We start from the raw sequence: 16,458 nt of genomic DNA, 5'->3' as shown, positions 1-16,458 counted from the left end.
TGAATTTTTCAAAAAAATTAATTAGCTGCTACTTTGAGTCTGAGTTATGATCACTGAACAAGGCTGGAAAGACCCCTACAATCATGCTGACAAATCTCTCTTGAAATTGAAGTAATGTCGCCTTAGGGCTAAATGCTTTAATTGCCCGACTATTGCCCCAGCTAGTCGCCATTCTCTGGTCTTGGACAATTCTTCCACACAATCTTTTCCCTCAACTTACCACATTCCCTTGCGTTGCGTCTATATCAGCTCATGACTTTGCTTTCGATTTCACAGATAGAATAGAAATAAGCAGAAGAGAACTTGTGGGCTTCCACCATACTTCTAATCTATCTATCTGCTTTAGTCATTATGCTCCATTTTCCTTTCAGTTTCGATGGATAAAATATTGCTTTTCCTATGAACTCGTTCCGTTCATCTTCCCTGCGGAAAGAAACCACTTCAGTAGTTAATCTCTTTCTCTCTCCTGCATCATCAATTTCCCCTTTCTATTAAATTATTTCTATCGGACTACAACATGTAATAATGTCTATTATTTTTTTAAAAAAATCCTTTGAATTCTCCCTCCTTTTCAAGTAATGTTCATTTCTCTAACCCCTTTTACAGTAAAATTTCTCAAGTTATTTATACTCCGTGCCAGCACTTTGTTTTTTCTTTCTTTAAGAAAAATCATTTAAATTTGATATATACCAAAGAAAATATTTTGACATATATGGATTGTAAAACAAAACAAGCACCCGTAAACTTAGCACTCAATCTATGACGTTTATGAATAGCATTGAATCTACCTGTACGCTTTCTGTTGCTATGTATAGCATTGCTTCATGAATTTTTACCTATTGTATGGTGTTACGTGATGTAAACGGATCATTTTATGTTTAGTATCCTACTGACTGTCTTCATTTTTGATTTTCCTTTTTATTTTTATTGCTATTACAAAAAATCTGCAGTGAACATTCCTGTATATGTCTTCTCATTTACATAAGCATGATTTTTCTTAGGATACTTAAAAGTGTAATTGCCAAGACATAGAATATATGTATGTTAACTTCAGTCCACGCACGATTGTTGTCCAAGGTTGTCGTACCAAGTTGTCCTTACACAAGTAGTTGACAAGAGTTACTGTTACTCCAGTTTTGCCAACATTTGGTATTCTCTGATTTCTTAAATTTCAAATTAACTGCCAGTTTATTATCTCATTTGCCTTAATTTGCATTGTCTTGATCACCTATCACGCTGAAATGTATGATCTGTGCTTATGAGCAATTGACCTTTATTTGTGTTTTTCCTCTTCTATGAAATGTCTTATTTATGTATATTTTTGCACATTTTTCTATTGGACTGTTGGAATTTTACTATTGATTTGTAGGAATTTCCACATGCCTTGTACGTTACCTTAGTTATGTGTGTTATGAGAACCGCTTTCATTTTTTTAATTATAATTTACATACCATAAAATTCAACCTTTTAGAGTATACAGCTCAGCAATTTTTAGTATATTCACAAAGATGTACAACCATGTTTTCGTTTCTTGCTCTTCACCTCATTTGTGAGAATGGGAGTCCCACTCTAGGGTTTTGGGAATAACCAAACACATGACATCTGGCACGGGACAGATAGAAATTGACATCAGTTTATTAATCACATATACCCAAACCCTTGGGGAGAACACAGCATGACACACAGGGCTACATAGGAGCCATACTCAAGAACAGAGTGAAGAAGCAGGAAAATGGGGGCCAGGTTTTGTAGTATCAGGAGGGTGGAAAGATCCTTGGTTCCCATTAGAGGATATGATTGGTTTGTTTGAATAATTCCACACACTAGCAGGGAACTAAAACATGCTACTCGGGGGTAAGCAGGACGTTTGCCAGATCCCTGTAATTAGGAGGGTTGTTTGGCTTGGGAACCTTATCCACAGGAGTAAATTGGGGAGAATAGTTTATAGTTAGGCCGTTAGAGCCATACTCTCCCCCTCATTTCAGATATCAAGGTTGCACATAATATTGAAGCTTCATAATGTTGAACCACAACCATCACCACTTTCTATTTCTACAACGTTCTTATCACCCCAAAAAGAATCCCATAGCCACTAACAGTCACTCCAAATTCTTCCTATCCCCAGACTTAGGCAACCACAAATCTATTTTCTCTCTCTGTGTATTTGCTTATTCTGAACATTTCATATAAGTGGGATTGTATAATAAATAGTCTTTGTGTCTGGCTTCTTTCATTTAGCCTGTTTTCAAGGTTCATACAGCTTGTAGCATATATCAGTATTTCATTCCTTTTTCATGGCTGAATAGTATTCATTTGGAAGGATATACCACATTTTGTTTTTCCATTCATCAGTTGATGGACCATAATGTTGTTTCTACTTTTTGGCTGTTATGAATAATACTTCTATGAATATTCATGTGCAAGTTTTTATGTGGACATGTATTTTCAACTCACTTGGAAGTGAAATTGCTGGTTCAGTTGGTAAGCCTATGTTTAAATTTTTGCGAAATTGCTGGACTATTTTCCAAAGCTGGTGCACCATTTTACATTTTACTTTACTACACGAGGAAGGTATGAGGGTTCCAATTTCTTTGCATTTTTGCCAACACTTGTTATTTTCCATCTTTTTTTACTATAGCCATCCTGTCTTGTAATGAGAACTTTTAATATCTAGCTCAGTATTTGCTTTTCACTTTTATGTCTTTGTTCCATGTGAAATTAATTTATTTGCATGGCATCATCGTTTTTTTCAGAATTGGTAACTAATTGTCCTAGAGACCTTTATCTAATAGTTCCTTTGTTTTCAGTAATCCGAAATCATACCTTTGTCATAAATGAAATTTCTACAGTCTTCTATTTTGTTCTACATTTTAGTATGTTTATACTTTCTTGTCATGTTATAATTTTGAAAAAATTCTTGATATCTGGTAGGGAAAGTTTCCCCACCTTCAGCTATGTTGGGAGTGATCTGGCTAGTTCTTGACTTTTTGTCTTTCATATGAACTTTGAAATTAGCTTATCCTATTTCTCAAAGAACTCTTCTAAGGTTTTGAAGGGAATTGCTTTGAATTGACAAATCAGCTTGGAGAGTATTGACATCCTCATGTTTGTGAGTCTTAATACATTGCTTCCTTATTATAAGGCCCACACGTAGGTGTCAGTTTCCATTCATCTGGTAGCTGTATAACAAGTCAATTGGAGCTTTTATATTAATATATTAAAATTCCAATTACCAAACTCAGCTTATGGACCATGTGCCTGGCTTCCCAAATCTTCCTTTTTGTCTAAATAGGGCACTTTGACATCCTCAGGTTTGCAGTAGGTCCTTTCATCTCCAATCTTGACATTCACACACATTAGCAAATCTTTCTAGAACCCCCAAATAAAGGAACTAACTGAAATTCTCTTCTATTTCAATGCTTACAGTCAGGATTTAAAAAAAAAAAATGAATGCAACAAATGCCCAAACCACTATAACTTTAGATAGAAAAGAATATGAAATTAAACTTATATTACCAAAATAGAAGAAAAACTCACAGGAAAGGACATTATACAAAATTACAAATTTTCAAAAGTAAACTATACCCAGTTAGCACACAGATACATCTTCAAATACACACAAGATGTAAAATGCTGAAAGCCTCCTTAGGAATATTTAATTCCTTTATCACTTTAAGTAGATTGGAAAATAAAGGTTTCTAACAGCAATATATTTAAATGCAAAAACTCAAATGGCACTCACACAAATCAGAGATCTTACCTTGTAGCAAGATTTACTAAATATTTCAAGTACTCCTATAACCCCGAGGCACAAATATAGCTGGGACATGTCAGAGATTGTCAGCTTAGCTGTCCTTCTTGCTATGTTGGATATACTCTTGCCCACATTGAATATGAGGTCCCCTAATTATTGTATGCAGCTACCTTAGTTACAAAAAAGAGATCTGTTTTGATCATTAAACATCTCTACTTTATAGTCAAGTAATTAGATTGCAGATTTGTTTACTGTGAACATTGCTAGACAGACTGGGTACATCTTTCTCAAGCATTCTATAGATAAGGAATCTTCCAGTAGTAAATATAATATAAGAGGTCTGTCACTAGCATTAGCGTTACAGATTTGACTAGCTTATGTGCTTTCATTCCTGGAATATTACCCTGGAACAGAAGAAAATGGATTATAGACCTGCAGTTTAACTATTTACTTCATAATATTCATAAAACTTGAATTGCATTAAACAGAATTTGTAGGGGAGATACTTTTGCATAATTATAGATTATTTTGTGGGTCATTTTTGAAGGTATAGAGTTAACATAATGGTTTTTCAATTCAGAATATGATTTTGAAATATTGACATGTTTGTGCAAAATGTTTTTAATAAGAAACACATCCCAGGTAACTTATTTTTAAAGCACATACTAATATTATTTTAAATAATGTAATATGTGGAGGGAGAAGATTTTAAATGCAAATATCTGCATGATAGGTAACGTGGCATGAACTGATTTGACCCTACATAAATTGACTAAGAAAAAGAACAATAGGATTATCTAATAAATGTTTTATCATCATCCTGTACAAATTATGACCCAAGCGTTTTTGACCTCGAAAATCTCCTAGAGATTTGCAACCATATCCGAGACTATTTCATCAACTTAAACCACCATCAGCCTTGAATTGAACTTTATTAAACAACCAAAGAAGAGAAGGTCCAGTGCCACTGTCTGTGCCTCACCACAGGCTTGTAGGTGCCATTTCTTGCTCTAAAGGACTCTGGTTGGCACTGAAATAAAACCTATGGGATGGCTCAACAATAACATGGCACCCTCTGACAAATTTAAATTTCATAATCTCTGCATTTTTGATTTAGTAACTTTTGCATTTAACATTTTTTAAGAAACACATTTTCTAGCTGTTGGATTATAAACTGTGTGCACGTACAACTGCCTCCCACCTAATACACACACACCCCCCCCACACACATGTACACACATACCAATATTAGAAATGATAGGGACTATTTTAAGTATTGACAAATGTATATTCACATTATTAATATGAGAAACCAAAAACTGTAGACTAAAAACATGGATGAAGCTTCACAGTAAGGATACAAGTGGGAATCCACAGATCAAACCAAGCCCCATTGCCTAAGGTTTTTAGAATTCAAACTGGACCACAAAAACAAGGATTTGAGCCAGAGTTGTGCTTTCCAGGATGTGGAATTTTGTCTGGAGCTGTGCAAAACCCAGAGCCAGTCATGCCTCAGAGAGGAACCCAGGAGCCATAAATGGGTCACATCTCAAAATCAGAATGGGGTACCTATCTGACTGAGGTGAAACTATAAAATTCTTAGGCCAAACATATTTTCCTTCATATCATTGAAACTATCACTCCTTTATTTCTGATAATTAGGTGATCATATTTGCTTTGTAGGCAACCTCTGATTTCTCTCTGGTGACTCAAAAACTATCAGTTGTTGACAAAAGCTAAAATATCTCCTACGATTCTAGCTATATATTTTTTTCTGTTAGAATTACCACATGACCATTGAATATTTTCACTCAGAATACTCATATCTCACTCAAAATATTTAACAAACATGATACTAACCGAAGAATGATTAGACCATATAGAGAATATATATATATCTCTCCCTCTTTCTGTTAGACTTTAAGTTCTAGAAAGGCAAGTCTTTCCTGTCTGTTTCATTTCCTGTTGCACCTAAGTAACCAATAACTGTGCTTGAGACACAGTAGATGTCAATAAATATTGTCCAACGAATATTTATTTAATGAAAATAATTGCCTATATTATTAAAAGTAATGCCATAAATTAATGCTGAATGTTAGAAAATATCATTTCAGCCTCTCAATGTGCAGTTATAATTTCCTTTTAATTGGGCAATATGGTGAATTTTAGCCATCTACTACTTAATATAAAATGTGGCTTGCTTTCTCGAATTAGTCACATCGTATTCTTCACATGCGCTGCTGAATTCCATTTGCTAATATTGTATTTGACGTTTGGACCAATATAATATACAACCTGAGGCTAGTGCTTTTCTTATTCTTCCAGTGGATGGTTATCTATCAATTTTGTTTACATAGAAGCAATTTGTTTAAATTTCCACCTCATTCTGCATGGATTTTGGCAAGTTATTTTATCTCCAAAGTTACTTTATCTTCAAAAAGGCATTAATTTAGTCCAGCTATTCAAACTTATTTGCATAAATTTTACTGTTTCACTAAATATAATTCTTTTAAAACTTCTTATATCTGTGATTATATCCTCCCTCCTAAAAATGACTTGAAGTATGAATGAAGTTAGTTTCTATGTGCTCTCTAATTAATTAAGTTTCCCTAAACTTTAAAGTTTAGTTTCCCTAAACTTTAAACAAGGCATTAAATGTAAACAATTTAATACCTCGTTTCAAGGTGAGTTGATATAAAAAAAATGTTAAAGGCTGAAATATATCCTTTTTCTACTTTTCAGATAATTTATGCAAGTGTCTGAAACATGCCCTTTTTATACAATTAAATGGTTCCTGCATTTTCAAGATAATAAATTTATCTCGTGTTTACGTTTGGTAAACAATTATTGAAAAATAAAAATATTTGTTAAATTGACAATAATAGACAAATATAAGAATAATTGACACTTCAGAAACTTTATAGTTACTATAAATATCAGAGCATTTTGCAAGTAATTATGCTCGATTCTGTACTTTCAATATCTTCTGCATCTTACTGAGCAAGATGGCTCGGCATGCGTTGCTACATTACCAACTAGTGAACTAGTAAACTCTTCAGTCAGTTCAGTTTGCAAAATTCATTCACCCTTACTCAGTAATACTGAATAAATTATAAGAAAAAAGAAGAATGGTTGACAAGGATGCAATTGTGAAATAACAAAAGCCTCAGAAATTTAGTCCTGCATATCTTGATCACCAAAATGTCCCCCACTGGGGCTGAGTCATGCAGCCCTATTTCATTCCCGTAACCCCTCCCCTCAAGTACTTTGCAGAAAACAGCAGAATTGAAAGAAAGATCCCATTTCAAAATGAGTAACAATATAAAGATCTAGCTTAGGAACTCTTATAACAGAAGTGTCTCAAATGATACCTATGCTATAAATTATACAAGGGATCAGAAGAACATATTTTAAAACATGAATTTGATAAAATCAAAGAAAATTGTGATATTTCCTAAATAAGAACAGAAAAAGAAATGTTAGGATGCAGAGAGAAGATTATAATACCACAGAAGGAGATGAAATGTAAGCTGGTAGAATTCAGGAAATAAATGAAAGCAAAAACGAAGATATTATAGAAATTAGAGCCTCATTGAAAGTATTGATTCTCCCCTGATTACCCCAGTGAGTAATCGGCTGCCAGCTATGTACTGTTCCAGGGCCCCCCAGTCACTACAACAACACGTTTGAAAAGCAAGAGTGATAATCTTGTGTTTTGGACAAGTTCCTGTTCAGAGGCTATAATTACATCTTGGCAACTCTTATTTCCGCTTCCTTGTAGCTGCTTCTCCTCTCAAGGAACTTCAACTATATCACCCCACCAGGAGTGCTTTCTGCTGCCCTCTGTGCTGATTGAGAATTCAGGGAGGAGGGATCACGAAATGCTGAGATTTACAGCGCTGCGGTACCCAGATGATACTGTGAAAATGTCCTGGCATTAACCCTCGAGCCAGCAGGCTCCCAGTCATTCTCAGGCTTGTCAGAAGCTGAAACCCTAGTGAAAACACCTTGGCAGATGCACAATAAAAAGGAGCATGAAAATAATACTTTTGAGGGAAGGATTTTGAGGAAATGCCAGAATGCTATCTTGCTTTTGGCTAGAAGAGTTCCTTCCTAAACTAGTTGTCTATTTGATACCAGTACAACTGTATCACGTTCCTTAGACTTGCAGAAGCACATACTAGCCAAGATGTTTTCCAAACTTGTTTTAGAGTGAAATAAGTCTTAACAGTAGTGGCTTCCCATTTCACATCAGGTTCGGACTGAGGATATAGTAACTAAGTGTGGAGTAGTTCAATGTACCTTTGTTATCTGACGGAAGTTGGAGTATCTCAAGAGTCATTACATTCCAATTTATGTCAACCATTTGAGGAACTACAGAGTGCTGTTGACAGTGATACTGGAGTGCAAAGGCTACCAGTTCATAAAAATTTTGGAGAGACTGTAGCATGAGTTGACTTATAAGAAGTGGTTTTAGTTCTAGCTCACCCCTAAGTGATCACGCGAGCTTACTCGAGTTATTAACAACATTGTTTCTTCCTCAATTTGTAAAATGAGGTTCCTCATTTGTAAAATGAGTTATGAACATCTGCCCTGGGTATTTAATGGGGATTCCAGACTATGCCCTGCACTTTCATACTTATATGCTTGGCCAAATATTATCTCTTCCCTCCAAGAATGCTCACATCTGTTCTTGGTTCTCTGACAAGTAAATTTATCCTCCTATTTATTCTTCTTTCTTTATCTAACCCCTTTCCAACTTGTCCTACTTCCAAGAAATAATATTTATCTCTTTTCTTTTCTACAGTTCAGTTAGCATTTTTTACTAAACATTAAGATTCCTAACTCTGAGAGAGTATGATTTATAAGCCTGGTGGAGGTCATGAATTTGCAATTTTTAACAAGCTTATTGATGATTCTGTTGCAGAAAGTTCCTTGGAATTCAATTTAAGGAACTCTCTGATGATAGCTTCTCAGATATATATTTCTATTCTAGCGCTTACCATATTGTTACTACAACTATATGGCTGAAAATAGAGGGCGTGTTTTAATTACCACTTTGATGCTTATAATGTAATAGAGAAATAAATCAATGAACTGTCATTGAATGAATGAATCGAAATAACAAAATACAATGCTATAAAAGGCTATTTGTCAATACCATATCACCAACTGTTTCTGCTTCTTTGGTTGAACCCTGAATCAGAGTACTCCACCATAGTAACAGGCTAAAGAAGAAAAAACATTTTATATCAATTGATGCAAAAACAATTACTGAACAAAATTTAATACTCATTCATGGTAAAAACTCCCAACAGACTAGGATTAGAGGAGCTTCTTCAACTTGATAAACAGCATCTACAAAACACCTTCAACTAAAATAATAATTGTGACTGACGATATTTTCTCACTAAGATTGGGAACAAGACAAGGATGTCCACTCTCACCATTATTTTTCAATGCAGTACTGCAAATTCTAGTCAGTGCAGTAAGGAAAGCAAAGGAAAGAAAATGCATTCTGATTGGAAAGTAAGAAATAAAACAGTTCCTTTTTGCAGATGAAGTGAAATGCTATGTAGAAAATCCTAAGGAATCTACAAAAAACTAGGACATAGCTGAAGTCAACAGGTTTGCAGGACACAAGATTAGCACACGAAAATTATTTGTATTTCTATGCATGAAAACCAAAATTAAAAACACAATAGCATTTACAAATACTCAAAAATTGTCAACTTAGAATTTTATATTCAGAGAAAATATCTTTCGAAGAAGAATTATAAAGATTTTTAAGACATCCAAAACTGAAAGAATTTGTTACCTATAGGCCAATGCTAAAAGAAACAATAAAAGAAGTTGTTCAGATGGAAAAAATGATATCAGATAAGACTATGAATCTACACCAAGAAATGATGAGCGCCAAAAATGATAACTACATGGTAAATATATAGATATTTTCTACTTATTTAAATGTCTTTAAAAGACCACTAACTGTTTAAACAAAAATAAGAACAAATTATTGTGGGATTTATTATATATCATGAAAGTGCAGGTTGAATAAAGAAATATACTATTTAAGATGTTTGTGCTATACTTAAAGGGGCATAATATCACATTAAGGTACATTATGATTAAAGTTGTACACTGCAAACTCTAAAATAGCAACGAAAATTACGAAATAAAGAGTTATAGGTAATGTAATAAACCAATATAAATAAGCTAATAAATTAGATAAAATGGAATTATATAAAGTACTCATTAGCCCTAATTATCGAAGAAAATGAAGAGAAAGGAAATAAAAATGCGACCAATAAAATGCAAATATCTAGAAATTAGAATTAAACCTAATCACATCAGTGTTCATATGAAATATAAGGGGTTTAAACACCCTAATTAAAAGGATGAGAATGTTAAATTGTATAAAAAAGAAAGACCTAAGAGTATGCTGCCTACAGTAAAAGAGTTAATGTATAAAGACACAGTTTACAAGTAAAAAGATGGTGAGATTGATGTCAACGTTAGAGTAAGGATCTTGGTGAACTCACTCTCACAAAGAGTAACAGAACTACTGGCAAAAAAACAATTAAAATCAACTATTTCAGAAATTTCTTAATTAATTGAAGCCACAGAAACAATAGAAATCATCTACCAAGAGAAACTATTGAATCTTGGTAAGATAGCAGAATCTAGGATGTTTTAACTTGGGAATATTCCCATCCCACCCCTTTACCAGTTCAGTGGTGTGCTAGCTATGAAAAGGTGACAGCCTTGCAACTAAGAGGGAAGAATACCTACTTTGATATTAAAAGCACCATGACAAGAAACAGTCGATATTTAGTCCAAACTTGCAAATCCCAGGAAAATCTCTATATCCTGGGTTTTGTGGTTATTTGATTTGACTCAGAGTACAGCATAGTGGGATTAAAAAAAATCAAAGCACAAACAAAAAACTCACCTCCAGGGCATTAACATACATTATACAACGCATAGGCAATATCACAGCTTCCTGTGATTTCAGTTGGCACAGACAAGCACCTGGCTAAAAATTTAAAATGACATCCTAGTAAACTACATAACCATAGGCAACTTTGAAAACATCTGACACATTCCCAGGATATAAAAGGATATGTACATACTCAAGGGTATCTGCGTGCCCAAGAAAGATTAGGAATGCTAAAGGCATCTGTCACTCACTTCTGGTTGCCCTCGAAGTCCTGTGCAAGAGAGGCTGTTCTGAAGCTGCCTCCATTCTAGGTTTGCGTGTGCGCAGTAGTGAACCCACCTGTCCATAAACCAATCTCGGAATGTTTGCTTCTCCTTCAGCAGGTGGTACAGGATCTTCCATAGAACCATTGCTGTGATTTGATAAATGGGTGCTTGTATAACTGTGGTGAGTGCCAGGGAGATCTGAGCTATAGTTCACAGAGCTCGCTTATGCCCTCTGTGCATTCCATTCTTTATCCTGGATATACCATTTGCATCATAAGATGGATTGCTGTTGGAAACATGAGGATCCAGCTCATAATGAACAATTCTTGATGCAGGTCATTTGGTGCCCCATGGTCAAGTATCCTTTATCTTTCAGAGCACAATAACATGCCACAGGTTGTTTTACAGAATGCTTATGGTCTCTTCTGCAAATGGCATGATCATGTTCTGGAACTCCAGAGGTCTGATTTGTGATTCTCTCACTAGGTCTTGCCACAAACAGCATCTCTTCCCACAGCCACTGTCTCCACCACTGTAGATTCTGCTGGATGGCATGGCACAAGTGTCAGGCTTCTTACACTGCAGCTTGGAGCTGCAGCAGGGTCCTTCACTACTCTAGGATCCATTTGTATAACTCAATGTACAATCCAGAGCAGTATCCCTAGGTGTGGAATGTGCTGCCTCAGGAACCAAAAATGACCCACCAGGCTTCTGTTTCTTTTTTCACAGTAGGAGGCGCAAAAATGCAATAATTTTCATTTGATTTGTAGGGGCTATCCCAGCATGCTCCTGCCTAATGGACCTTTAAATAGATGTAACTGACCCATGAACATTCACAGTGCTTGTCTCCCACACTGAAATGCATTTATCTTATCAAGACCTCTAGCTAATTCTTGCTTATCTATCCTAATCAACTAACATCATTAATGCAATGATTGCATGTTGTCCAGAGGGCCAGATATCTTTAAATTATATTTGTCCAAATGTGTATTGTTTTCCCTTCCGTGTGAATGGGACTGTTTCTGATATATTTTCTGATTAGAATAGGAAAGAATACATTCACCAAATTAATACATATGTACCATGTACCTTCTCTAACAAACACCATTGTCTACAGAGCATCTGTTATTGGGACTACCACTTGGTTGAACTTTTGGTAGCCTACAGTCACCTGCTAAGTTATATCCGATTTCAGCCAGGGCCAAATTGGTTAACTAAATAAAGATATAATGGGGATAATCAACCTTGAGTCAACTATTACAAGTGGCACTAATCTTTGCCATCTTCCTTGGATGTGTAGTATTTTATTTTCCATCTTGGCCAAGGAGTAGTGGTTAGTTTTAGAGATTTCCACTACAACAGTAGAGTCATGATAACATTTTCGGCTTCCAGGTGAAAATGTTAACTCAGATTCTGTCCAATAAATCTTGAAATATCTAGTGATTTCTCATTCTCCAGTATACAGCTGCCCAAGCAATGGCCACAGGTCATTTTTGGAAAGAACTACAAATCATTCTCACTCTTTCTTTTAATTTATTTTTTTTTAAGATAGATTTTATTTTTTAGAGGAAAAATAAAGTGTTAGGATTAATTCAGTTAGAATCTCCAATACCTCCTGACCCCACACATGCACAATCTTCCCCACTATCAACATCCTGCATCACAGTGGCACATTTGTTACAACTGATGAACCCATGTATCATTATCACTTAAAAGTTCATAGTTTGCATTAGAGTTCATTTTTGGTATTGTACATTTTATGGGTTTTGACAAATGCATAATGACATTTATTCACCATTGTAGTATCATACAGATTAGTTTCACTGCTCTAAAAATCAACTGTGCTCCACCTATTCACCCCACCTCCTCATCACCATGGCAACCACTGATATTTTTACTGTCTCCATAGTTTTGCCTTTTTCAGAATGTCATAGAGTGGGAGTCCTACAGTACATAACCTTTTCAGTTGGCTTCTTTCACTTAGTAACGTCCATTTAAGGTTCTCCTATGTCTTTTTATGGCTGAATAGCTCATTTCTTTTTAGGCTGAGTAATATGCCGCTGTCTAGATGTACCAAAGGTTATTTTTCACCTACTGAAGGACATCTTGTTTGCTTGCAGGTTTTGGCAATTATTAATAAAGCTGCTATAAGCATCAATGTGCAAGTTTTTGTGTGTATATAAATTTTCTAATCATTTGGGTAAAACAAAAGGAGCACGACAGCTGAATCATATGGTAAGTACATTTAGTTTTGTAAGAAACCACCACACTGCCTTCTGAAATGACTATACCATTTTGCATTCATACCAACAATGAATAATTCCTGTTGTTTTATGTACTCACCAGCATTTGATGTTGTCAGTGTTTTGGATTTTGGTCATTTTAATACGTGTGTAGTGATATCTTGTAATTGTTTCAGTTTGCAATTCTTTAATAACATGATGTTGAGCATCTTCATAAAGGCCTTTCTGCCACCTATATCTTTCCTTTGCTGAGATGTCTTCTTTAGGTCTTTTGTCATTTTTAATTGGGTTATTTGTTTTCTTATTGCTGAGTTTTAAAAGTTCTTTGTACATTTTGGATAGCAGGGTCCTTTGCAAAGGACACATGTCTGCGACATGTGTTCTCATTTTCTTGACATTGTCTTTCACAGAACAGAATTTTTTAATTGTAATGAAGTCCTGCTTATCAGTTGTTTCTTTCATGGATTGAACCACTGGTGTTATATCTAAAAAGTCATTGCCATATCCAAGGTCATCTAAATTTTCTTCTATGTTTTCTTTTAGGAATTTTATACTTTTGCATTTTAGATTTAGGTCTATGATCCATTTTGAGTTAATTTTTGTAAAGAAAGTAAGCTCTGTGTCTAGATTTACTTTTTTGCATGCAGATGTCTGGATTTTCCAGCACCATTTGTTAAAAAGACTATCTTTTCTCCATTGTATTGCCTTTGTTCCTTTTTCGAACATCAGTTGACTACATTTATATGGGTGAGTTTCTGGGCTCTTTGTTCTGTTGCATTGGTCTATTTGCCTGCTTGTTCATCAGTACCACACTCTCTTGACTGTTGGAGCTTTATAGTAAGTCTTGAAGTCAAGTAGTGTCAGTTCTCCAAATTTGTTCTTCAATATTTTGTTGGCCATTCTGGGTCTTTTGCCTTTCTATATAAACTTTAGAATAAATTCCTTGATATCTACAAAATAACTTGCTGGGATTTTTATTTTGATTTTATTGAATCTATAGCTCAAACTTGGAAGAGTTGATATATTGACAGTATTGATTAATGCTATCTTATTGATTAATCCTATCCAAGATCATGGAATATCTCTCCAATTATTTAGTTCTTCTTTGATTTATTTCACTAAAATTTTGTTGTTTTCCTCATATATCTTATACATATTTTGTAAGATTTAAAGCTAAATATTTCAGTTTTTAAAGTATTATTGTAAATGGTACTGTGTTTTTAATTTCAAATTACATTTGTTTATGGCTGGTATATAGGAAATTGATCTTCGTATGTTAATTTGTATCCCACAAACTTACTGTTACTGCAATTAGTTCCAAGAGATTTTTGGTGACATTTTTTAATTTTTTACATAGAAAATCATGTCATCTGTGAACAAAGACAGTTTTATTTCTTCCACCTCTCATCTTACTGCGTTAGCTAGGACTTCTACTATACTGTTGAAAGTAGTGATGGGAGAGGACACTCTTGCCTTGTTTCTGATTTTAGCAGGGAAATTTCTAGTTTCTCACTGTTAAGGATGGTGTAAGCTGTAAGATTTTTGAGATTTTTCTTAACCAGGTAGAGGAAGTTCACCCATATTCCTATTTTTCTGAGAATTTTTATTATGAGTCATTGAATTTTGTCAAATGCTTTTTTTGCATCTACTGATAGGATCGTATGATTTTTACTATCATTTCTGTTGATGTGATGGATTACATTAATGGTTTCTGAATGTTGAACTAACCATGTATACCTGGGATAAATCCCAATCTAGTGGTGTTTTATACTTCCTTTTATATATTGTTACCTTAGATTTGCTAATATTAAAAATTTTTAAATCTATGTTCATGAGAGATATTGGTCTGTAATTTTCTGTTAGGTGTTTGTCTGGATTTGATATGAATACTGGCCTCATAGAATGAGTTAGGAAGTATTCCCTCTCTCTAAAAGAGATTGTAGATAATTGCTATAATTTCTTCCTTAAATATTTGGTAGAAATCTCCACCATACCCATCTGGGCTTGGTGTTTTCTGTTTTAAAAGTTATTAAGGATTGATTCAACTTCTTTAATAGATACAGGCCTATTCACATTGTTTATTTCTTCTTGTTTTGAAAGATTGTGTCTTTTATGGAATTGGTCTGTTATATCCTGGTAGTCAAATTTGTGGCCATAAACTTGTCATAGCATTCCTTTCTGATCTTTTTGACACCCTTACCATCTGTAGTGATGTCTCCTCTTTAATTTCTGATATTAGTAAATTGTGTCATCCCTCTTTTTTCCTTAGTTATCCTGGCTAGAATCTTATCAATTTTACTGATCTTTGAAAAGTACAAGCTCTTGGTTTTTGTTAATTTTCTCTATTGTTTCTCTGCTTTTAATTTCATTTGTTTCTACTTTAAGTATTATTTCTTTTCTTTTGCTTACTTTGGATGTAAGTTACTCTTATTTTCATACTTACCTAATGTATAAATTAGATTATTGATTTTAGATCTTTCTTCTTTCCTTATATATTTATTCTATGCTATAAATTTTCCTCTAAGCATTGCTTTCACTGCATCCCACAAATTTTGATAAGCTGTATTTTTACTTTCAGTTAGTTCAAATATTTTGAAATGTCTCTTGAGTTTTTTTCTTTGACCCACATATTATTTAGAAGTGTGTTGCTTAGTCTACAAGTGTTTGGAATTTTTCAGCTATTTTCTGTTATTGATGTCTAGTTTAATTCCATTGTGGTCTGAGAGTAGACCTTGTGTGATTTCTATTACTTGAATTTGTAAAGGAGTGTTTTATGGCCTAGAATTTAGTCTATCTTGGTGAATGTTCCATGCGAGTTTGAGAAGAATGTGTATTCTGCTGACATTGGATAAAGTAGTTTATTGATGTGCATTATATCCATTTGCCAGATGGTGCTGTTCAGTTAAACTATGTCCTTACTAATTTTCTTCCTGTTGAATCTGTCCATTTATGATAGAAGGTTGTTGAGGTCTCCAACTGTAACAATGGATTTATCTATTTCTTTTCGCAGCTCTATTAGTTTTTAGACTTGTATGTTGAGGCTTTGTTGTTGGGCACATACACATTAAGGATTGTTGTGTCTTCTTGGAGAATTGACCTTTTTATCACTATATAATGTCCCTCTTTATCCCTGCTAACTTTCCTTGCTCTAAAGTCTGCTCTGAAATTAATATAACCACTGCTCCTCTCTTTTGATTAGTATTAGCATGGCATATATTTCTCCAATCCTTAACTTTTAATCTACATGTGTCTTTA

At 34.4% G+C, this 16,458-nt stretch overlaps 1 pseudogene; it reads right to left on the bottom strand.

Moving 5' to 3' along the window:
- The window catches only part of LOC124225569 (uncharacterized), a 74,528-nt pseudogene extending 63,424 nt beyond the window's left edge, over positions 1 to 11,104 (bottom strand).
- Between the last annotated feature and the right edge of the window lie 5,354 nt (positions 11,105 to 16,458).

Source organism: Equus quagga, chromosome 14, assembly GCF_021613505.1.
Source record: "Equus quagga isolate Etosha38 chromosome 14, UCLA_HA_Equagga_1.0, whole genome shotgun sequence".
Lineage (NCBI taxonomy): Eukaryota > Metazoa > Chordata > Mammalia > Perissodactyla > Equidae > Equus > Equus quagga.
The sequence above is the reverse complement of the archived record's forward strand: the minus strand, read 5'-3'. Positions and strand labels throughout refer to the sequence as shown.